Source organism: Callithrix jacchus, chromosome 8, assembly GCF_049354715.1.
Source record: "Callithrix jacchus isolate 240 chromosome 8, calJac240_pri, whole genome shotgun sequence".
NCBI lineage: Eukaryota > Metazoa > Chordata > Mammalia > Primates > Cebidae > Callithrix > Callithrix jacchus.
In genome coordinates this window covers 44407210-44430720 of record NC_133509.1, presented here as the reverse complement: position 1 = coordinate 44430720, position 23511 = coordinate 44407210, and the positions used below count along the sequence as shown (strand labels likewise).

Genomic DNA, 23511 nt, shown 5'->3' with positions numbered 1-23511 from the left:
ATGGAGGTGGGTGATCCCATGTGTGGCCAGGCTTTGTGAGGTTTTGACTCTGTCCTTCCCAATGTTCCTCCTACACTGGCTGCCCCTGGGTGATGATGGCTGTGTGGGTGCCCATCATGGCCCACCGGAAGTGTGAGAGCACAGGGAGCGGCATGTTGGACCACAGGGCGAGGCCAGGCCCTGTCTCCCACAGCTAGGAGCAAGGACATGGAGCTGCCCCAGGAGGGCTGTGTGCCCGAGGGCCAGGAGCTGGCTGCCCTGTGGCCAGAGATCCTCATGCCCGAGGAGCAGGAGTGCCACTACCACAGCCCTGATGGGGCCTCCAGCTCCAACTACATGAATAACACCTCTGAGGAGGAGGACTACGACAAGGGCCTGCCTGAGGAAGAGGGCATCACCTACTATATCTGTTACTGCCCTGAGGATGATAGCTACTTGGAGGGCATGGACTACAACTGGGAGGAGTATCTGGCCCACAGCATGCACCCTGTGGACACCGACGAGTGCCAGGAGGCAGTGGAGGAGTGGGCGGAGGGTGGACTCGGCGGACCTGCACCCTTACAGCCATGGGGCTGAGAGGAAGCCAGTATTACCCAGATGGCCACCTGCCCATCCTGGAGGATGAGCCCTCTGTCCTGTAGGCCCATGACCAGGAAGAAGATGGCTACTACTGTCCCAGCAAACAGGGCTACCAGGATTGCTACCCCATGGAGGCCAATGGGAACACCAGTGCCTCCCCCTACCACCTGAGGTGTGGGGATGGGGACCCAGAGGACCAGGAGGAGGACATCAACCAGTTTGTGGCCAAGATCAACATGAGCCTGAGCATGACCAGCATCACTAGCACCAGTGAGGCCAGGGATTCTGCAGAGGCCTGCCTGCCCAGCAAGGCCAGCTGCAGCCCCAGCAGGCACAAAACGAGGCCCAAGTCACTGAACCTCCCTCCCGAGGTAAAGTACTATAGAGACCCCCAGAGAGGATTCAAGCCCAAGATCAGGACCTCAGAGGAGAGGCTGAAGTGGCCCCAGAAGCAGGTAGGACTCTGGCTGTCTCAGGGAAGGGAGCAGAGGGGCCCAAGAGCAAGAAATGTCCCGGTACAGCCCCACAGGTGCTGAAGTGAGGTGGTGGGAGGGGTTGTGTGCCTTGCAGTTATTTTTTGTTTTTGTTTTTGTTTTTGTTTTTGCCTTGCGGTTCTAATGGTGGCTGAGCTCTTCATTGGTCCAGTTGCCAGGCATGTTGTGTGGATGCTCCGGCTAATCTTATGCTCACCCCTCAGACTCAGGAGTAAAGTCTTGTTGAGGGCTGATTGGCAATTAGTTTTTGGCAGAAGATGCCCCTCTTCCCACCTAGAAGTGGTTCGATATCTCCCCCACTGCCCTGGATCTGCTCGTGGTGGGGCAATGTCTGTGGGAGAGCCCCTCAATCCTCAGGGGTGTACTTGTTCCAGCGAGGCAGGGGCAAAGATGTGGCCAGTGGTGGGTGGCCTGGTGGCTGGGGTGGGGCCTGGAGTATATTTCATAGTGGACAGGTCTCTGAAAGCCCAGGGACCTTGGCCTGATGGGCAGTTAGCTGTGAATAACTATTTGGAAAAGGATCCTGCAAATCTTATCTTACAGGGTTGTTACATAGGTATACACATGGGGTGATTTGCTGCCTCCATCTTCCCATCACCAACATTAGATATTTCTCCTAATGAGAATGATGGTTTCCAGCTTCATCCACGTCCCTGCAAAGAACATGAATTTATTCTTTTTTGTGGCTGCATAGTATTCTGTGGTATATATATGCCACATTTTCTTTAGTCTATCTTTGATGGACATTTGGGTTGGTTCCAAGTCTCTGCTATCGTAAACAGGGCCGCAGTGAACATATTATGTGCATGTGTCTTTATAATCAATTTATAATCCTTTGGGTATATACCCAGTATTGGGATTGCTAGGTCAAATATACAAGAAAAAAACCACCCCATCAAAAAGTGGATGAAAGATATGAACAGACACTTTTCAATAGAAGACATTTATGAGGCCAGCAAACATATGAAAAAATGCTCCTCAGCACTGGTCATGAGAGAAATGCAAATCAAAACCACATTGAGTTACCATATCACCCCAGTTAGAATGGTGATCATTAAAAAAATCAAGACAACAGATGCTGGAGAGGATGTGGAGAAATAGGAACACTTTTACATTGTTGATGAGAGTGTAAATTAGTTCAACCATTGTGGAAGACAGTGTGGTGATTTTTCAAGGATCTAGAAATTGAAATTATATTTATATATATATATATATAAAATTCTTTAACATACATAATCCATATCTTAGAATGTGGAATATAATTCTTTAATATACATAATCTATATCTTAGAATATATTTATAAATATCTTATCAGACCTAAGACATGCAAATATTTTCTTTTATTCTGTGGATTGCCTTTCCACTCTTTTGAACATATTCTTTGATGCAAAAGAGTTTTAAATTTCAAGTAAGTCTAATTTATCTACTTTCAATATAGTTGCCTGTGTTTTGGGTGTTTCATCTAAGAAAGCTTTGCCAAATCCAATATTACGAATCTTTTCATTCTGTTTTCCTCTAAGACTTTAGTACTATTAGCTATTGCATTTACCTCTTGGATCCAATTTGAGTTAATTTTTTGTATAGGGTGTAAGGTAAGCATCCAACTTTTTCTGTGGCATATAGATATCCAGTTTATGCGGGATCACTTTTGTTTGAAAGACTGTCTGCTTGGTCTGCGTGTTTTTGTTCCCCAAAAGTTTATATGTTAAACCCTAACCCCCTTGATAATGGTATTAAGAAGTGGGACCTTGGAGAGGTGATTAGTTAGGTTATAACAGTTTCATTCTCATAAATGGGATTAGCTCCTTTATAAAAGAGGCTGAGGCCAGGGGCAGTGGCTCACTCCTGTAATTCCAGTATTTTGGGAGGCCGAGGTGGGTGGATCACCTGAGGTCAGGAGTTTGAGATCAGTCTGGCCTACATGGTGAAATCATGTGTCTACTAAAAATACAAAATTAACTGGGCTTGGTGATGTGTGCCTGTAATGTCAGCTTCTCTGGAGCCTGAGGCAGGAGAATTGCTTAGAACCTGGGAGGCAGAGGTTTTGGTGAGCTGGGATATCACCACTGCCCTCCATCTTGGGCGACAGAGGGAGACTGTCTTAAAAAAAAAAAAGGCATAAAGAAGCCTGTTTGCCCATTCTGCCATGTGAGAACACAACACATAGAAGGTGCCATCTATGAGGAATAGGCCCTTATCAGACACTGAGTATGCTGGTGTCTCAATCTTGGACTCCTCAGGCTCCAGAACTATGAGCAATAAATCGTGTTGTTTACGAATTGCCCACTCCAAGTTATTTTGTTATAGAAGCCCCAATAGTTTAATACACAGTCCTTTCCTCATTGAATGTTAGTGCCTATGTCAAAAATCAATTGATTATAAATATGATGATTTATTTTTGGAGTCTCTACTATATTCCATTTGTATATGTGTGTATTTTCATGCCAGAACCACACTAATGTGATTATTGTAGCTTTGTAGTAAAATTCGAAATCAGCATACAACTTTGTTCTTCTTTATCAAGATTATTTTGGCTACTCAGCATCCCTTGAATTTCATAAGAATTTTTTATACCTTTTTCTATTTCTGGAAAAAACACTTTTGGGATTTGGATAGGGATGAATACTTTGGGTTGTATGAACATCTTAACAATATTACCTTTTCTAATTCATGAGCAAAGTTGTCTTTCCATTTATTTATATCATCTTTACTTTGTATCAGCAATGTTTTATAGTTTTCAATGTATTAGTCTTTATGTCCTTGATTGTATTTATTATAAATACTTTATTATTTTTAATAAAATTATTTTCTTGCTTTCTTTTTCAGATTCTTCAATGGTAGTGTATGGAAATGATTTTTTTTCCAGTCCCTGATGTAGCCATCCTAGCAATTGATTTTTATGTGGTAGCTTTTTTAATCCTTCTACTTTGTTTAATTTATCTGTTAGTTCTAAAAAGTATTATGGGGCAGAATTTTAAGCAGTAGGATACAGCACTGGGTAGAGTTGTGAGGCTCCCACTCCAGGCTCTAACTCTAAGACTATATTCCTAGACATACCTTGGACCAAAAGGGAACCTGCTGCCTTGAAGGAAAGGCCCCATCCTGGCAGGATTTATCTCCTGCTGACTAAGAGCCCTAGGTCCAGAATAAACAGCAGTGATACCAAGGGAGTAAACTATGGGCCTTGGGCTCCCAGACATGCTGGCTTCAGGGGTAACCCAGCATACTTGCAGCTGTGATGGCTATGGCAAAAGACTCCTGATGTTTGAGAAAAACAGAAGCAAAATTAAAGGAACTTCATCTTGCACCTTAGGTGCCAGCTTGGCCACAGGGTGGCAGAGCAAAAAGCCGGCTCTTGGGGTCCCTGAGTCTAGGGCTAGGCTCTTGGACAGCATTTTTGGACCTGCTATGGGCCAGGGGACCCTCTTCACATGTAAAACTCCCCTTTCAGGGGAGGGACCTGGTGAAAGGTGATTAGATCATGGCAGCAGATCTCCCCCATGCTGTTCTTATGATAGTGGGTAAATTCTCATGAGATCTGATAGTTTAAAAGTGTAGCACTTTCTTCATTCTCCTTCTCTCCTGCCACCATGTAAGACATCCCTTGCTTCCCCTTTGCTTTCCACCATGATTGTAAGTTTCCCATGGCCTGCCTAGGCCATGTGGAACTGTGAGTCAATTAAGCCTCTTTTCTTTATAAATTACCCAGTCTCAGGTAGTTCTTTATAGCAGTGTGAAAATGAACTAATAAACCAGGCACAGTAAGACAGACTTCATATTTTCTCATTTATTTGTGAGATGTACAAATCAAAACAGTGAACTAATAGAGAAGAAGAGTAGAAAGATGATTATCAGAGGCTGGCAAGGATAGTAGAGGGTGAAGAGTATGTGGGGACGGTTAATGAGTAACAAAAAACAGAAAGAATGTAGAAGACTGGTCATTTACATTTACTTGGCTTTCTGGACTGGTCATTTACTTTTACTTGGTTACTGAACACATGGTCTGTTTTTCAGAATTCGTCCCAAGTTATTTTAGCCAGTTTCAATTTTTTTATTATTATTATTTTTGTTTTATAATACATCTGTGGGTGGTGTGGACTGGGAGTATCTTAGTCTTCCATGTTGCTGATGTCACTTTTCTCAAATGAATAGATTTAAATGCAATCCATAAACTGATGACTCTCAACTTGTCATCTCCAAGGAAGTCTTACCCTGAATCTCAAAGTCATATTCAATTGCCTTTCTGACATCTCATTTTAAAGTTAACTCATAATCTGCCTCATTGTCTTAAATTTACTCTTGCTACCTGCTTTCTCTGAAATTTTACATTTCTAAAAATGTATAAAAATGAAGTCATGCATTATGTGTACTTTTTTTCTGTCTTCTCTCATTCAGCATAATTATTTTCAGATTAATCTATATTGTAGCATTGATTAATGATTTATTCCTTTTTTTATTGCTTAGTAATAAGTATGAATATAACACATACATTCACTTGTTGATAGAAATTTGGTTTGTTTCCACTTTCTGGCTATTAAAATAAAGTTGCAGTGAACTTTATTTTAATAATTAATTAATGGGGTCCAAAGTGACTCCAGCTGGATGTCGTGGCGCTTGTGAAGGTGAGGTCATGAGTTCAAGACTAACCTGAGCAACCTTACAAGCTCACATTGATTGGCAAAAAAAAAAAAAATTAATTAATATAGGAATCTTTAAATGAACATAGACTTATATTGTTCTTGGCTAAACTCTTAAGAATGGAATGATTATGTCATTTTTTTATCCAAGAAAACGTGCCAAACTTATACAAAATAGTTGTATGATTCAGATATCTATTACTTAGCTTTGGTAGTTTGTGATTCTAGGAATTTTTTCATTTCATCTATGTTTTCTAATTTGTTGTTATACAATTGTTAATTTTATTTCCTCATAACCCTTTTATTTATCTAAGGTCAGTAATAAAGTCCTCACTTTTATTTCCAGTTGCAGTAATTGAATATTTTGTTTCTCTCCATCTTTCTCTCCCCTTCCTTCTCTCTTTTTGCTCTCTCTACTTTTCTTGGTGAGTCTAACTATCAGTTTGTCAATTCTAATCTTTACAAAGTACAAAGCATTATTTTGTTGATTTTTCTCTACATTTTTCTATTCCCCAATGTATTTATTTCCACTCTAATCTTTACTGTTTCCTTCCTTCTGTTTGCTTTGAGTTTAGTGGCCTTTCTTCTTTACTTTTTTTTTTTTTTAGTTATACTTTAAGTTAAGGCAGGGGTACATGTGCAGAATGTGCAGGTTTGTTACATAGGTAAATGCATGCCGTGGTGGTTTGCTGCATCCATTCCCCCACCCGTCATCTACATTAGGTATTTCTTCTAATGTTATCCCTCCCCAATTCCCCCACCCCCTGCTAACCCTCCCCTATCCCCCACTCTCTGACAGGCCCCAGTGTGTGATGTTCCCCTCCCTGTGTCCATGTGTTCTCATTGTTCAGCATCCACTTATGAGTGAGAACATGCAGGTTTGGTTTTCTGTCTTGTGTTAGTTTGCTGAGAATGATGGTTTTTAGCATCATCCATGTCCCTGCAAAGGATATGAACTCAAATCATTTTTTATGGCTGCATAGTATTCCATGGTGTATATGTGCCACATTTTCCCTGTCCAGTCTATCATCGATGGGCATTTGGGTTGGTTTCAAGTCTTTGCTATAGTAAACAGTGCTGCAGTGAACATTCATGTGCATGTGTCCTTATAGTAGAACGATTTATAATCCTTTGGATATATACCCATATATAATCCTTTGGATATATAATGGGATTGCTGGGTCAAATGGTATTTCTAGTTCTAGGTCCTTGAGGAATTGCTACACTGTCTTCCACAATGGTTGAATTAATTTACACTTCCACCAACAGTGTAAAAGCGTTCCTGTTTCTCCACGTCCTCTCCAGCATCTGTCTCCTGATTTTTTAATGATCACTACTGTAACTGGCATGAGATGGTATCTCAATGTGGTTTTGATTTGCATTTCCCTAATTACCAGTGATGATTAGCTTTTTTTCATATGTTGGTTGGCTGCATAAATGTCTTCTTTTGAAAAGCGTCTGTTCATATACTTTGGGCAAAGGGTATGATGAGGTTGTTTGTTTTTTTTTTTTTCTTGTATATTTGTTTAGGTTATTTGTAGATTCTGAGTATTAGCCCTTTGTCAGATGGGTGGATTGCAAAAATTTTTTCCCATTCTATTGGTTGCCAGTTCACTCTAATGATTGTTTCTTTAGCTGTGCAGAAGCTCCTAAATTTAATTAGATCCTGTTGAGAAAAGCAGCAAAGGAGAAAGGGCTTACAGAGTGCCTACATAAATTGGTTATGAGTAACCTGTAAACTGGGAACAACAAACTGCAAAAGGCCACAGGAGGCCTCTGAGGAGGAAGGCCTCTCTATGCCTCATGTTCCGGTGCAGGGTGACCTAGGCTCTGTTACCATAAACATTGTGCTCAAGGACGTAAAACTCTTTCATAGCACTATGATGTAGCCAGACTTGTAGGCTCCTTGTAAGGCCCGAGTTCCATCAGCTGCACATAGATAATAAGTTAAAGATAACCACATGTTCTTGTTTTGTGAAATTCTCAAACCACCACTGTTGTCTGTCTTTAGAATGATATACCAGTTCTGGCTCACTGATTCACTCCACCATCACCCTCTCCCTATCACTTCGCCCCTACCCTGTATATCAAAGTGGTTGTAACTCCAGTAAATAGAGTGGATGATCAGAGCTTGGGGCCTTCCCTGCCTCCTCCAAGTAATAAAGTGATGGCCCCCTCGTCCCACTGTCTCTCTTAATCTTTTTCATTCCTTTGTCACCACCAAACTCAGGGTACCCATGGGTGTTGTAGGGCTGGCTCTCTACATTCTGGTACCCAATGTGGGGCTCATGGATCCCTACATTCTGGCCCCCACTGTGTGGGGCTCATGGATTCCCTAAAGATCTCATTTGTCTATTTTGGCTTTTGTTGCCATTGCTTTTGGTGTTTTAGTCATGAAGTCCTTGCCCACGCCTATGTCCTGAATGGTATTGCTTAGGTTTTCTTCTAGGGTTTTTATGATGTTAGGTCTTAGGTTTAAATCTTTAATCCATCTGGAGCTAATTTTTGTATAAGGTGTAAGGACTTTTTACTTCCTTGTCATAAAATTTTGGTAATTTATTCCTCATATAGGTGCTTACAGCTGTGTATTTCATGCTAAGCACTACTTCAGTTGCATCCCATAAGTTTTGTTGTGTTGTCTTTTTCTTCATCTCAAGATATTTTCTAATTTCCTTTATTATTTCTTGACTACTGTCCTTTGAGTTGTGTGTTGTTTAATTTCTACATATTTGTAAATTTCTCTGCTTTTCTTCTGCCATTGTTTTCTAATTTTATTTCATTGTGGTTGAAGAACATACTTTGTATGATGTTAGTTCTATCAAATTTTTTTATCATGAGGTATCTTTGAGTTTATCCTCTCTGGAATTTGTTGAGCTTTTGGTGTTTCTAAAAAATCAAATTTTGGAAGTTTTTAACCATTACCTTTTTCTTTCTGTTACTCTAATTATATAATTTCAATTGATCTAACTTGAAGTTTCCTAATTCTTTTTCTGACTGTTTGACTCTGCTGTTTAGCCCATCTAGTGAATTTTTCATTTCGGTTATTGTGGTTGTCCACTCCAGATTTTCTGTTTGGTTCTTTTTAAAGGAAACATTCTGTTTCTTTAAACTTTAAGTTCAGGGGTACATGTGCAGGTCTGTCACATAGGTAAACTTGTTTCATGGGGGTTTGTTGTACAGATAATTTCATCACCCAGGTATTAAACCTAGTACTGATTATTTTTCCTGATCTAGTATTTACTATTTTGTGAGACCCTGCCCTCATACTTTCCTATAGTTCTTCTGACATGGTTTCCTCTAACTCTTTGAAGTAACTGATTTAGAGTAGTTGACTTAGACTTTGTCTAGTCAGTCCAATGTCTAGATTTCCTCAAGAACAGTTTTCTACTGACTGCTTTTCCCTTTTGGGGCCATATATTCTTATTTCTTTGCATGCTTCATTATATATTTTTGATGGAAACTGGACACCTTAAATTATGTGGCAGCTCTGGAAATCAGATTTGCCCCTTACCCCAAGTTTTGGTTATTGTGATTATTTAGCATTGTTTGAGTCATATTTCTGAGCTCAATATGTAAAGTCTATATTTTTTGTTGTAATGAAGTTCTGGATCAGTTCACTTAGTGGTCAGAAAACTATTGGAGAGATTTTCTTAAACACTGGGAAGCAGAGTCTCCCAGTTTTTGCCAAGGGCCTCTGAGTATGTGTCGGGCACAACTTTAACATTCAGCCAGGCAGCATGTTTGTAAATTCCATGGGATTTTCTATGTAAACAATGACATAATCTGCAAATAAAGACAGTTTTACTTTTTTCTGCCATTTTCCATGTGTATTATTTCCTTTGCTTTCCTTCTTGCACTGGCTAGAAACCCCAGTACTATTGGAAAGAACAGAAACATCCATTTTTTTTTTTTTAACTACAGGGGGAATGCATTCATTCTTCAACTGTTAAGAATAATGTCAGCTGCTGTTAACTGTTTTGATATATTAACAGTTAACTGTTAATATATTTTGAGTATATTAATTTTAAGGGTATAAATGCCAAAATTATCTTACATTTTTCGGTAACCAAGTTTATAGAGTTAGCTGATGATTTTTTTTTCTCTGAAGCTTCTTTTATAATGGCATTAATCACATTCATGAGGGCAGAGCTCTCATAACTTAGTCATTTTCAAAAAGGCCCCATATCTTTTATATATATACTTTAAGTTCTGGGGTACATGTGCAGATTGTGCAGGACTGTTACATAGGTATACACATGCCATGGTCGTTTGCTGCATCCATCCCCCCTGTCACCTACATTAGGTATTTCTCCTAATGTTAAACCTCCCCAATCCTCCCATCCCCTGCCAACCCTCCCCTAGTCCCCCCAACCCCCCTACAGGCCCTGGTGTGTGACGTTCCCCTCCCTGTGTCCATGTTTTCTCATTGTTCAACACCTGCTTATGAATGAGAACATGCAGTGTTTTGTTTTCTATTTTTGTGTCAGTTTGCTGAGAATAATGGTTTCCAGCTTCATACATGTCCCTGCAAAGGACATGAACTCATTTTTTATGGCTGCATAGTATTCCATGGTGTATATGTGCCACATTTTCTTTATCCAGTCTATTATTGATGAGATTTTGGTTGGTTCCAAGTCTTTGCTATTGTAAACAGTACTGCAATAAACATACGTGTGCATGTGTCTTTGTAACAGACCAATTTATAATCCTTTGGGTATATACCAGCAATGGAATTGCTGGGTCAAATGGTATTTCTAGTTCTAGATCCTTGAGGAATCACCACACTGTCTTCCACCATGGTTGAACTATTTTACACCCCCACCAGCAGTGTAAAAGCATTCCTATTTCTCCACATCCTCTCCAGCATCTGTTATGTCCAGATTTTTAAATGATCACCATTCTAACTGACATGAGATCTCAATATGGTTTTGACATTCCATTTCATAATGACCAGTGATGATGAGCATTTTTCATGTTTGTTGGCCACATAAATGTTTTCTTTTGAAAAGTGTCTCTTCATATCCTTCACCCACTTTTTGATGGGGTTGTTTTTTTTTTCTTGTAAATTTGTTTAGGTTCTTTGTAGATTCTGGATATTAGTCCTTTGTCAGATTGGTAGATTACAAATACTTTTTTCCATTCTTTTGGTTGCTGGTTTACTCTAATGATTGTTTCTTTTGCTGTGCAGAAGTTCTTAAGGTTAATTAGATCCCATTCTCTATTCTGGCTTTTGCTGTCATCGCTTTTGGTGTTTTAGTTATGAAGTGGTTGCCTATGCCTATGTCCTGAATGGTATTGCCTAGATTTTCTTCTAGGGTTTTTATGGTATTAGGTCTTATGTTTAAATCTTTAATCAATCTGGAGTTAATTTTTGTATAAGGTGTAAGGAAGGGATTTAGTTTCAGCTTTCTGCACATGGCTAGCTAGTTTTCCCAGTATCATTTATTAAATAGGGAATCCTTTCCCCACTGCTTGTTTTTGTCAGATTTATCAAAGATCAGTTGGTTGTAGCTGAGTGGCATTACTTCCGAAGACTCTGTTCTGCTCCAGTGGACATGACTTCATTTTATATAATGGAGGTAAGACAGGGAAGGAAAAGTGGGTTTCCAAGACCACTGAAATGATAAAGGAGCAGAAAGTGATAGGCTGGAATTCTTAATGGCTTATGAGCAAGTTTCCCCATGCTATCCCCATCGCTGTCCACTGTCCAATTCCATGCAACTTCTACTCTTTCAGTGAAAAGAATATAAAAGCTAAATGACCACTTTTCCCTTTTCCATGCCTTCATTTTTAAATATCTTTTTAAGATAGATCTGTATTGCTGACTAAGTCATTTTCTTCCTTATGATTTGGACCAATAATTTCTGACACAATTGATTTGACAAAATATATTCAAATACATTTGATCTTTACAAAATATAGTATACTTCTTGTATTTTTTTCTATTTAATCTAATGAAATTCCTTACGTTATTATAGCAGATTTTCTTCCAAAGATAAACTACCCATTATTGATGGGAATGTAGATTGATATAGCCATTATGGAAAACAGTATACAGGTACCTAACTAAATTAAAAATACAATTACAGTGTGATCCAGCAATTCCTCTTCTGGGCATATACCCAATGGTACTGAAATGACCAACTCATAAAGGTGTCTTCACTCCCATGTTCAATGTGGCATTATTCACAATATCCAGGCTGTGTCAGCAACCTGGATGGCTGTCAATGGACTAATGGATAAAAAACTGTGGCACAAATACACACACACACACACACACACACACACACACACACACACACACGATGTAATATATTCAGCCTTAAAAATGGGAGAGATTCTCCCATTTGCCACAACATGGATGATCTGGGTGATACTGTTCTAAGCAAAATGAGCCAGACACCGAAAGAAAAACATTTTATGACCTCATTTATATGTGGAACCTAAAAATTTAAACAGTTGAAATATGCAGAGACAGAGAATAAAACGATTATTGGGAGATGGGTAGAGAAGGAAATGGAGAGATTAGGTCAAAGGATGCAAAGCAGCCAATAAGTACAATGAGCGAGTGAAAAGATTTGAGTTGTTAAGGTGGAGACTATAGTAAATGTTCCTGTATAATAATCAGGACTTTTGTTAAGTTTGTACATTATAATGTGCTTGCAACAGGGAGAAAAAGGAATAACTCTCTGAGAGGATGGCTATATTAATCTGTTTTTCTATAATCACTTTTTATGTATGCATCTCATAACATCATGTGGTATTCCTTAATAAAATTCATAGTGTAAACTGGTACAACCATTATGGAAAATAGTATGGAGATTTCTCAAAAAAAAAAAAAGTTAAAAAAATAGAACTACCATATATGATCCAGCATCCCATTTTGGGGTATGTTTCTAAAGAAAGGAAACCAGCACCTCATGGAGCTCTCTACTGCCATGTCCATTGCACATTATTCACAACAGCCAAGATAGGGAAACAACCTAAATGTCCACCCATGAACAAATGGAAAAAGAAATCGTGGTGTATTCATACAATGTGATAGTATTCAGCCTTTAAAAAAGAAGGAAATTTGGTGATTTGTAACAACGTGAATGAACCCGGAGGACATATGCTAAGTGAAATAAGCCCAGCACGGAAAGACACTTTAGGATCTTACTTATGTGGAACCTAAAAATAGTTAACACTATTCTCACTACCATGTATATATTCAAAGGAAATAAAATCTGTATGATGAAGACATAGCTGCTCTTTTATGTTTATTGCAGCACTATTCACAATAGCCAAGATATGGAATCGACTTAAGTGTCTATCAGTGAACGAATGGATTTTAAAAATGGGGTATGTATACACAGTGGAATACTATCCCATCATAAAAAGAAGAAAATCCTGTCATTTGTGACAACACGGATGAACCTAGAGTACATTCTGTCAAGTGAAATAAGCTAAGAGAGGGGCAAATGCTACTAATCTCACTCGTGTGTGGAATCTAAAAGAATTGATTTCACAGAAGTAGACAATAGAATAAGGGTTATCAGAGGCTAGGAAAGGAGTGGGTAGATGGATAGGGAGAGATTAATTAATGAATACAGAGTTAAAGTGAGATAGGAGAAACTAGCTCTAAAATTTTATTGCACAGTAGGGTGACTGTACTCAACAATCATGCATTGTATACTTCAAAATAGCCAAGTGAGAATTTTGAATGTGCTTGCCACTGCACTAGCCCATTTTCAGGAAAATAAAAAGTATTGGAGGTGATAGGTATGCTAATTACCTAGATTTGATTATTACACAATGTATGTATCAAAACATACTGTGCCAGATAAATAGTATTATTATGTGTTAATTAAAAACAAAATAAAACTAAAAAAAGCCAAACTCATCAAAGCCAGGAGTAGAATGGTGTTTGCTAGGACCTATGGGGAGAAGACATGGGGAGGCAATGGTCAAGGGGTATGGAGTGTCAGTTATGCAAGATAAATAAGTTCTGGAGATACTGTACAGCACAAGGTCTACAGTTATCAATACTATATTGTATACTTAAAATTTGGTTGAAAAAAGTAGATCTTGTGTTAAATGTTGCAAGTAATAAAAGGCTGGGAGAAAACTTTGAGAGGGGTTAGATACATCTGTGCCTTTGATAGTTGTGATAGCTTCATAGCTGTGTACTTACCTTCAAACTCAGAGTTTTGTATATTAAATATGCACAACTTATTACATGTCAATCATATTTGAATAAAGTGTTATTTAAAAAAAAAAAAAAAACTAGATTGTTATTACCTCTTCTAGCCAAGAGAACTTACAACCCAGCACTTTGGGAGGCCAAGGCGGGTGGATCACGAGGTCTAGAGATCGAGACTATCCTGGTCAACATGGTAAAACCCCGTCTCTCTACTAAAAATACAAAAAATTAGCTGGGCATGGTGGCATGTGCCTGTAATCCCAGCTACTCAGGAGGCTGAGGCGGGAGAATTGCCTGAACCCAGGATGTGGAGGTTGCGGTGAGCCGAGATTGTGCATTGCAATCCAGCCTGGGTAACAAGAGCGAAACTGTCTCAAAAAAAAAAAAAAAAAGAAATTCTAGGAGGATTCCAAAATCTACATCTAGTCCAGATGTAAACGTCTAACCTTAGGTTAAAGAACAAACAGAAGACTAAGAGCAATGTAAGAGAGTAAGTGGCAGTTTGTATATTTGCTGTACTGGAATGTTACCTTTGTGAGATTTTCTTTATTCACTGCTGAATCTCTGATACCTAAAACTGTACCTTGCTCACTGCAGATTCTCAGTAAATGTTTTTAACGTATGGAAGTTACTGCTGTGTAAAAGTCTCATCCAAACAATATCTATCATTTTAGTGTTATCTTTCATGGTTCTGAAAAGTTGATTGGGCTCAGCTGGGTGGTTCTTATTCAAGGTGTGTTTGCCATTGGATGGTGGCTGTAGCTGGAGTCATCTTTAACCTTCCTCACCACATATGTAAAGTTGATATTCGCTGTTTGCAGAACATGGCATTGGCAGCCAAAGCTCCTATATAAGCCCACTCCGTGTGGCCAGGACCTCCTGATAGTATGGTGGTTAGGTTCCAAGAGCAAGCTTCTCAAGGCATCAAGGAAGGTGTACACCTAGCCCTGGAAATCGCATAGCATCAGTTCAGTCAAATTTAATCTGTCACAAAGGCTACCCAACAACAAAGCTATGGCTGTTCATAAGCACGTAAGAAACAGTCAAATTTAATCTGTCACAAAGGCTGCCCAACAACAAAACTATGCCTGTTCATAAGCACGTAAGAAACAAACCAAGGAACTCTGAAAAACAATTACAGGAACTTCAGCATGGAATGACAATCCTTTAGTAGCACATAAGGCGTGTGGTAAAGATGGAAATCTACATACTGAGTGTTTGATAAAGCGTGCCATGGTTTGCAGTGATACTGATTCTTCTAGAGCCTGGAGAGATCATATGAGGAGTGAAGGCAACAGGAAGTGGAGCAAGCAGAGGTCTGGCTCTCCATCCTCTACTTCAACCAGAGCAGCTCCACTTTTGTTTGTACAAACACAGAATTTTGGTTCTGTGTAATGTTTTATTTGAAGAAAGGCTTTCTTCTATTTAAACAGTTGGTAAACGGGAAATGGATAAGATATAGGCATGCCAATATACTTGGTTTGTGTTGATTCACCTGCTGACAGTATTTTTGTTTTTATCATTTTCAGAGAATTACTATTTTTTTTTTTAAAGACAGAGTCTCACTATGTTGCCCAGTCTGGATAGCAGTGGTTATTCACAGGTGTGGTCATAGCTCACTACACTCTAATTCCTAAGCTTAAATGATCCTCGTGCCTCAGTCTCTTGAGTAGCTGAGACTGCAGGCATGTGCCACTGCACCTGCCCATTTCCAGATAATTTGATGGGAAATATTGGGCGGAAGTTATAAGGAAATGAATTGCAATTACGTGGCATTGATGCTACCTTTCAGGTATCAGAGGTGGCATCTTTCCTCTGATCCCTCATCTGTGAGCTTCTCCTCTATCTGCCACTGCCTTTTGGATTTACTGCATAAAAATAACTGTGCACCTGCCTGCCCTTTGCTAGGTCTCCCTCTTCAGGAATGATCATTGCTCCTGCCAATCATCATGTATCACCTTCCTGCTGGTCATTCATTCAGAAGGAGGCCAGAGTGAACACACTGATTTTGCTCCTTAGATGCTCCTTTGATAAAAGTGTATAGATACGTTCTTTATTCTGTACCACATGAATATGAATAACAAAGAGATAAGCTAAGAGAACTACACATTACTACGGTTAATACCTGGATTAGTCAGGACAGAGGAAATTTATCCCATGGTAGCACACAACAATAAATCTCAGTGGATTAACACAGGAATGATTCTTGCTCATGCAATATTAGTGTAGCTCAAGGTCATCTTCAAGTGTTTTGTCTTCCACATGGTCACTCAGCTAAGCAGGCTTCTTTGCTTTGTGACTTCATAATCTCCCATCTCCATATAAAAGAGAAGTAAAGAGACTAAAGGTTAAGTGAGGGCTTTCACTGCCTCAGCCTAGAATTGATCTTTCAGATCACTGTTCACTGGTTAGAACTAGGTATGTGTCCCTGGCCAAGTGCAAAGGGGCTGGAATTTCTGATCATTCGTGTGCCCAAAAAGGAGAGGAAAGTCAAATGCTAGAAGCGTCTACCATGATAACAAATGTTATCAACATTTTCTGTAAACCTTCTGGAAATTAAATGTGAGGATTCTCTTTGGCTGATTCTATCCTTGAACATTTTGAAAATTTTTCTGAAGAAACAATTTCCACCCCACTACAAACAAAAGCATTTTCTTTGGTCTCCCATAAGAGTCTGGGCAATGATCTGCCATAGCTCACACCACCTTATTTTATTATTACGGATTTCTGAGTCTGACCTCCACATTGGCCTGTGAAATCTCGAAGGCCTGGCCAGCTTCATACTTCTGTTTTGAATCTCAAGTCATAGAGATGAATAAAGTTAACATACAATGTAAGTTGGAATATAAATGTCTGCAGTGGTGGTCATGTGTAAGTACTAAAAACTCAGTCTACACTGATCATGGCTTAGCTATGTAAAGCTGGCAGAAAAGTCTCTGAGATATGTTAGAAAACATACCACTCTGCTGGTATTTTGTGTTCATTTGGGTTTGAAAGATTAATAAAAGACATGGACTGGAAGGAAAGATGGTATTAGATGCTGCTTTACCTAGATCTTCTCATTCACAGGCACTAGGTGACTCAGTGAACCAAACAACAGTAGCTAATATATACATATGCAGGATCATGTCAGCCAGGGATGGGGTTTAGAATTTTACTTGTCCTCCACCACGTGCCTGGATCCTGGGAAGAAGTGGAGTGGAAGGTGCACACTCCACTTACTGTAACAAATGGCTTCCTTTCTCCTTCTCACCACCCTCACCTCGGATTCCGAAATCTGTGTCAGCTTACCCACTCAGTCTTGCACACCTCAGGGCTCTTCAGCCTGTGTAGACATTTATGGCTCCCTAGGGCTGTGGCTTTGCCTTCTAAAACCTTGGATCCTACATTGAGCCAACCAGGCCATCAGAAGCCATGATGCTGCCTCTGATCTGACCCTTGATATTGTTACTGTTTGAAGATGCCTGCCTTTTACCTTTCCTAGACCACAAGGGGTACCTCCCTTTGTGTGGACATTGATCTAGAATCCTTCTGGAACCTGGGTCAGTTGCATGCACAACAGAACCAGATTTTAATCCATTCTACCTCACCTTGGTCTGTATTCCTCAGCCCTTTTAGTCTAAATGTCCCCTCTTCTCCACCACTGAGGTCCTGGCGTGAGTCTAAGACAAAATATGTGATATATCGTTAGTGTGATTCCAGGTAAAGCACAATATGTGAAGAGGAACAGAGATGAGAGTGCATGTAGTAGATCAAGAAATGGTGAATAGAGAGAGAAGCAAATGGTTTCCACTGAAATGGTACAAGTTCAGGCTTGGAAGGAATATAGGAGCTATGTCCTGGAACTCCTTGGATGCAGAGTTAACAAAGTGTGAATTTGCCTTGTGAAGGAGAACTTACCCTGGTGCCATCAAACAGAAACACAGATTGTTAATATGCTCACCCTGGCTCTGTGATGCATTTCTCATGTGGATGTCCAGCTGGCTCTACTTTTCTGAACTCATATTTTCCCTTCAAATTAAGCATGTTCTTTTTTGCTGGGTTGTGAAGGTTAGAGTCAGTCAGTCTAAAACAATGAGCACAGTGTCTGACACAGACAAAGTACTTAAAAGGGGCTAAATAATCATTGAAAGTTGGGAATAATATGTTGATAAGAAGAGTGTTTTAGAAAAAATAACTTTAGTGGGTGGGATTGTAGATGGGACATGTTACAAGAACAAGGAAAATCAATTAATATACCAATGTAATAAAAGAGACAAGTTCTGGAGTAAGACGGGGCCTATTGGAAGGAAAAATAAAAGAAAGCAGTGCCCTGTATGCATGCCACCTACATGCTTAAGTAGGAGGATATTGGAGCTGAGAAAGCAGGTTTGTGTTGAACATGACATTTGACTTTGGAGTGTGGAGTTTGACATTGAAGTGGTGAATGCAAAAGGAAACTTATGCCTGAGACAGCTGTCCACGGGGAAGGTTAATATTTGGATTTAAGAATTTTCTGCATAGAAATCATACTAATATGAGGAGGATAGTTAGATCTATTCCAAGCACAAAACGTGCTTCTAAAAGAAAAAAATAGTCCAGTGCAGACAGACAGAAACACACACACACACACCCCAAAGATGAAGTGGTGGGCACAGACGATCATGTCTTCAGGATGGAATGGGACTTCTTGTCTCTTACAGAGGTGCTGTCAGGACCGTCCATGAGAGACAGAACTGCTGTTTCTGGACCCATGCTTGCATTTACCTTAGTTACCACGAGGTGGAGCCCACACTTCACTATGTCCCCACTGCTTTTTGAGATGAGCTAATTATAAAAAATGCAGAACTGTTTACTGTCTATTGACCAAAGAAATTTTGCATGATGGAAAAAAGAAGATGGCGCGGTAGGAGTGACTCAGGATTGCAGCTCTCAGAGAAGATGCAGAGGGTAAGTGCAGGCTGCATTTCCAGATGGATCTTTGTTGCCCACAGAATGGGGAAATTCCCAGGTGTAGGAGAGATGCTGGACGCCAGCACAGCTGTTTGGGCTGGTGCGGCCGTTTTGGCTGGCGCCGCAGCACAGCAGCACTTCACACAAAATGCACTGGTCTGGGTGCCCTGTTAAACCGGCAATCTGAGATTTGGGAGGGCAGATTAGCATATCCATCTGATTAAATGGGACTTGGACAGTGAGCCAGACCAGGAGATTCCCGGGAAGTGACCTTTGAGCCAGCGCATTGTGTCACTGCACAGGAAATCACAAAGATCCCGGTGCCTTATCAGCAGGTGACTGAAACACCTGGGAGAGATTCAACCATTCAACTTGAAAAGGGAAAAAAGGCTCTGAGGCAGGGAGCCAGGTGATCAGGCTCAGCGGGTCCCACCCCCACAGGGACAAACAAAATGGCGATTCAAAACGCTAGGGGTTGAGAGTTTCACTGCGGGCACGGCTGAACCCAGGATAGTGCAGCTCGGTGGGGGAGGGACATCCACCATTACTGAGGCATTCCACCCCTACTGAGGTACACTCCCATTGCTGACGCAGCCTGCTGTTGCTGAGGCAACCTGCCATAACAGAGAGACTCTGCCAACAGGGCGGAGCCGAAGACAGCAGGGCAGAGCCCACAGCAACAAGGTGGAGCCCAGGACAGAAGGGCGGAGCCCACGGCAGCAGGGCTGAGCCCACAGCAACAGGGCAGACCCCACGGCAGCAGGGCAGAGCCTCAGCAGGCAAATAGTGACTAGACTGCCTCCTAGCTGGGCAGAACAGTGCAACAGATACTCATAAAGAAAGCCCTAATTCCCCGAGATCTGAGGAAAAAAGATGGTTTTATGAATTCTGCTGCAGCAGACTTAAACATACCTGCCTAACAGCCCTGAATGATCAACGGAGTTCACAGCTCAGCACTTCAGCTCCTATAAAGTACAGACTGCCTCCTCAAGCAGCTCCCTGACCCCTGTATATCCAAAGAGTCACCTCAAAAAGGACAGATCAGACTGACATTTGGCAGGCATCATTCTGGGACAAAGCAGAAGAAGAAATTAGTAGCCTCCCTCACTGTTACGCAGCTTCTACAGGTGTACCCCAGACAAGCAGGGCCTGGAGTGGACCTCAGCTGCCATACAGCAGAGGGACTAGACTGTTAGAAGGAAAACTAAGTAACAGAAATACTTCATCATCAACAATCTGGGTGTCCACTCAGAGACCCAGTTGAAAAGTCAGCAGCTACTCAGACGACAGGTGGATAAACCCACAAAGATGGGAAGAAACCAGTGCAAAAAGGAGGAAAACACCTGAAACCAAAACACCTCACCTCCTACAACCGACCAAAACTCCGCACCAGCAAGGGAACAAAGCTGGATGGAGAATGAGTGTGATGAAATGATGGAATCAGACTTCAGAAGATGGATAATGAGAAACTTCTGTGAGCTAAAAGAACATGTTTTAAATCAATGCAAAGAAACTAAGAACCTTCAAAAAAGATTTTAAAAAAGATTCGAGGAAATGATAACAAGAATGGACAACTTAGGAATATGAATGAATTTAAGGAGCTGAAAAACACAACATGAGAACTTTGTGAAGCATGCACAAGTTTCAACAGCCGAATTGAGCAAGCAGAAGAAAGAATATCAGAAGTCGAAGATCAACTCAATGAAATAAAATGAGAAACCAAGATTAGAGATAAAAAGCACAAAAAGGAATGAACAAAGTCTCCAAGAAATGTGGGACTATATGAAGAGACCTACGTTTGATAGGTGTACCAGAATGTGATGAAGAGAATGAATCCAAGCTGGAAAATACTCTTCAGGATATTATCCAGGAAAATTTCCCCAACCTAGCAAGGCAGGCCAATATTCAAGTCCAGGAAATACAGAGAACACCAAAAAGATATTCTGCAAGAAGAGCAACCCCAAAGCACATAATCATCAGATTCACCAGGGTTGAAATGAAGAAGAGAAAACTAAAGGCAGCCAGAGAGAAAGGTCGGGTAACCCACAAAGGGAAGCCCATCAGACTCATAGCAGGTATCTCGGCAGAAACACTACAAGCCAGAAGAGAGTGGGGGCCAATATTCAACATCTTTAAAGAAAAAAACTTTAAACCCAGAATTTCATATCCAGCCAAACAGAGCTTCAGAAGTGAAGAAAAAATAAAATACTTTTCAAACAAGCAAGTATTCAGAGATTTTGTCACCACCATGCCTGCTTTACAAGAGCTCCTAAAGGAGGCACTACACATAGAATGGAACACCCAGTACCAGCCATTCCAAAAACATACCAAATGCTAAAGAGCATCAACAAAATGAAGAATCAGCATCAACTAACGGGCAAAACAGCCAGCTAGCATCAAAATGGCAGTATCAAATTCACACATAACAATATTAACCCTAAATGTAAATGGGCTAAATGCGCCAATCAAAAGACACAGACTAGCAAATTGGATAAAAAGCCAAAACCCATCGGTGTGCTGTATCCAGGAAACCCATCTCACATACAAGGATACACAAAGGCTCAAAATAAAAAGATGGAGGAAGAGCAAATGGAGAGCAAAAAAAAGCAGGAGTTGCAATTCTCATCTCTGATAAAATAGACTTTAAAGCAACAAAGATCGAAAGAGACCAAGAAGGTCATTACATAATGGTAAAAGGATCGATACAACAAGAAGAGCTAACAATCCTAAATATATATGAACCCAATACAGGAGCACCCAGATACATAAGGCAAGTTCTTAATGACTTACAAAGAGACTTAGACTTTCACACAATAATAGTGGGAGACTTTAACACTCCAATGTCAATATTAGACAGATCAACCAGACAGAAAATCAACAAGGATATCCAGGGCTTGAACTCAGACCTGGAGCAAGCAAACCTGATAGACATTTACAGTACTCTCCACCCCAAATCCACAGAATATACATTCTTCTCAGCTCCACATCACACCTACTCTAAAATTGACCACATAATTGGAAGTAAAGCACTCCTCAGCAAATGCAAAGCAACTGACATAATAACAAACAATATCTCAGACCAAGTTAGAACTCAGAATTCAGAAACTAACTCAGAACTGCATAGCTTTATGGAAACTGAAAAACTGGCTCTTGAATGTTGACTGGATAAACAATGAAATGAAGGCAGAAAAAAAGAAGTTCTTCGAAACCAACGAGAACAAAGACACAACGTACCAGAGTCTCTGGGACACATTTAAAGCAGTCTCCAGAGGAAAATATGTAGCAATAATTGTCTACATGAGAAGATTGACACCAAAATTGACACCCTATTATCAAAATTGAAAGAGCTAGAGGAGCAAGTTTAAAAAAACTCAAAACCTAGCAGAAGACAAAAAATAACTAAGATCAGAGCAGAACTGAAAAAGATAGAGACACGAAAAACCCTTCAAAAAATCAATAAATCCAAGAGCTGGTTTTTTGAAAAGATCAACAAAATAGACCATTAGCCAGACTGATAAAAAAGAAAAGAGAAAACAACCAAATAGATGAAATAAAAAACGATAAAGGGGAAATCACCACAGATTCCACAGAAATTCGAACTATTATCAGAGAATATTACAAACAACTCTATGCACATAAACTAATAAACCTGGAAGAAATGGATAAATTCCTGGAGGCCTGTGTCCTCCCAAGCCTAAACCAGGAGGAAGCCGAAACTATGAATAGACCAATAACAGGGTCTGAAGTCGAGGCAGCAATTAAGAGCCTACCACACAAAAAAAAACCCAGGCCCAAATGGGTTCACAGGAGAATTCTACCAGACACACAAAGAGGAGCTGGTACCATTCCTTCTGAAACTATTCCAAGTAATCCAAAAAGAGGGAATCATTTCCCAATCATTTTATGAGACCAACATCATCCTGATAACAAAACCCAGCAAGACTCAAAAAGAAAAGAAAACTTCAGGCCAATATCTTTGATGAACATAGATGCAAAAATCTTCAATAAAATACTGGCAAGCCGATTGCAACAGCACATCAAAAAACTCATCCATCATGATCAAGTAGGATTCATCCCTGGGATGCAAGGCTGGTTCAACATACGCAAGTCTAGAAATGTAATTCACCACATAAACAGAACCAAAAACAAAAACCACATGATTATCTCAATTGATGCAGAGAAGGTATATGACAAAATTCAACAGCCCTTTATGCTAAAAACCCTCAATAAACTCGGTATTGATGGAACGTATCTCAAAGTAATAAATGCTATTTATGACAAACCAACAGCCAATATCATACTGAATGGTCAAAAACTGGAAGCATTCCCTTTGAAATCCGGCACTAGACAAGGATGCCCTCTCTCACCACTCCTATTCAATATAGTACTGGAAGTTCTAGCCAGAGCAATCAGGCAAGAAAAAGAAATAAAGGGTATTCAAGTAGGAAAGGTGGAAGCCAAATTGTCTCTATTTGCAGACGACATGATAGTATACCTACAAGACACCATTGCCTCAGCCCAAAAACTCCTGGAACTGATAAGCAACTTCAGCAAAATCTCAGAATATAAAATCAATGTGCAAAAATCACAAGCATTCCTTTACACCAATAACAGAGTTAAAGAGAGCCAAATCAAGAACGAACTGCCATTCACAATTGCTACAAAAAGAATAAAATACCTAGGAAT

At 40.1% G+C, this 23511-nt stretch overlaps 1 pseudogene across 1 annotated transcript; it reads left to right on the top strand.

Moving 5' to 3' along the window:
* LOC144577228 (amyloid-beta A4 precursor protein-binding family A member 2-like) lies at positions 1-23500 on the top strand (annotated as a pseudogene). Its single transcript, XR_013520617.1, has 3 exons — positions 1-6; positions 97-1034; positions 3901-23500. The product of XR_013520617.1 is annotated as an amyloid-beta A4 precursor protein-binding family A member 2-like (transcript).
* The last annotated feature ends 11 nt before the right edge of the window (positions 23501-23511 follow it).